The sequence below is a fragment of the Aplysia californica genome, unplaced genomic scaffold, assembly GCF_000002075.1.
Source record: "Aplysia californica isolate F4 #8 unplaced genomic scaffold, AplCal3.0 scaffold01417, whole genome shotgun sequence".
Taxonomy (NCBI): Eukaryota; Metazoa; Mollusca; class Gastropoda; order Aplysiida; family Aplysiidae; genus Aplysia; species Aplysia californica.
In genome coordinates, this window is record NW_004798687.1 from 65762 (window position 1) to 67396 (window position 1635).

A 1635-nucleotide genomic window follows, 5' to 3' on the forward strand; every position below is an offset into this window, starting at 1 on the left:
AAAAAGAGGCTAAAACAGCACCTGGACATGGATGGCTGGTGCCTCTATAAATAAATCATTGATGGTCTGGACACCAGATGAAGGGAAAAAGTAAAAAGTAAGGGTTGTACCACATTTGCATCTCAAATAAGTCATATAAATGCCGGAGAGTAGAGGTGTTACTAGAGAGTACCATACAAAGAAAAGAAAGAGGAGAGATAAGGACAGTAGACGTTTGTGAGGTAACAGATGGACGAAAGAGAGACTGGGCAATACTTTTGTTGACATTATATTATGGTGGACGCCACAGCTGTATTCTTGCGTCTCCAAGTGATTTGAGTGTGTGTATGTGTCTATGTGTGTACGTGTGTGTGCGTGTGTGTGTGTGTGTGTGTGTGTGTGTGTGTGTGTGTGTGTGTGTGTGTGCGCGAGAGAGAGAGACTGAGACAGAGAGAGATGTGAACTCGGCCCCTCTGGGAAGAGGTCAGATGGGATAGGTCAAGGCACCAGCTCCGACATAATCAGCCGAAGATGGCGGCAAAAGGTCAGCTCCTAGATTTGTTTTGTCTCGGGGACTCGGGGAATCTGGCACAGAGATTAGAGGTCGGAGAATCCAAAGACATGTGAAGTAAACTGACTCCATCAACTAATTCATCCAATAGCGTCGATGAAAGACCAGACAATGGTGACTGGTGAGGCCATGACGCGAAGCCTGATTCTCGACAGACATTAAATTTTTTTAAAGCGAAGCGGGTAGCATGGATGTGTTTTTCTCATTCAGAAAAATTCGTTTATATCGTGTTGACCCAACATTAACGTATGGGATGTGTGAATGTAATATCTCTATTCCCCGATATTGTTCCCCCTGGTTTGGAATCCAATTTTAAGCGATGAAATGTCAAAATCATAAACACATTGCTTTGAGATTGGTTTTTAAAGGATGGAATGAAATATCAAAATAAAAAGAATATGGTAGCTTTCATTTTACTTTCCCAGAGCAATATCTGTCATATTTTTTAGTACCCGCCGCCGCTTGGAGGAACTGATCTTCTATAAAAAAGGATTTTTACTTCAACATGAAAGGACGGAGAAATTCTCAAATAGTTGTAAGGGAGTTGTTGTAAAAGTCCACACTGTCTGGCTTTCAGCCAAAAATTCCCAAGTGCAGTGCCTAATTTGTCGACGTTCCTTTAGTATCGTGTTGGACTACGGTGTGGATGGTAATGGTTCGAAACCGACACTGAGTGTTTTTGAACGTTGATCGATTTGTGGAGTTTTCAAAGCTCTCAACTTATTTTGGATCCACCCTCTTGGACGAGGAGGTTATATTCGGATGTCAATTGAGACTGGGAGGGGGGAGAGAGGGGGGACATTAGTAATTGAACATGGAAAAGGGTCATAACTCACATATAAAAGTGCGACAGAGAGATGAAGGGGCGTGCGCACAAAGACAGACAGACAGACAAACAGACAGAAAAACACGCACGCGCATACACACATACATAGACTTTAATAACGCAGATTTATTCGCACACACTTTACATACGCAGATATCCACATGATACAAACAAACACACCATCACTGGCACATAAACTACATCACACACACACACTCACACACACACACACACACACACACACACAGTGGGAGAGAGA

The 1635-nt window shown here is 42.8% G+C and overlaps 1 protein-coding gene across 1 annotated transcript in view; it reads right to left on the bottom strand.

Annotated features, from left to right (window-relative positions):
- Nucleotides 1-1635, bottom strand: part of LOC101855698 — a 12000-nt gene that overhangs the window by 5641 nt on the left and 4724 nt on the right. The gene's annotated exons all lie outside the window — the stretch shown is intronic.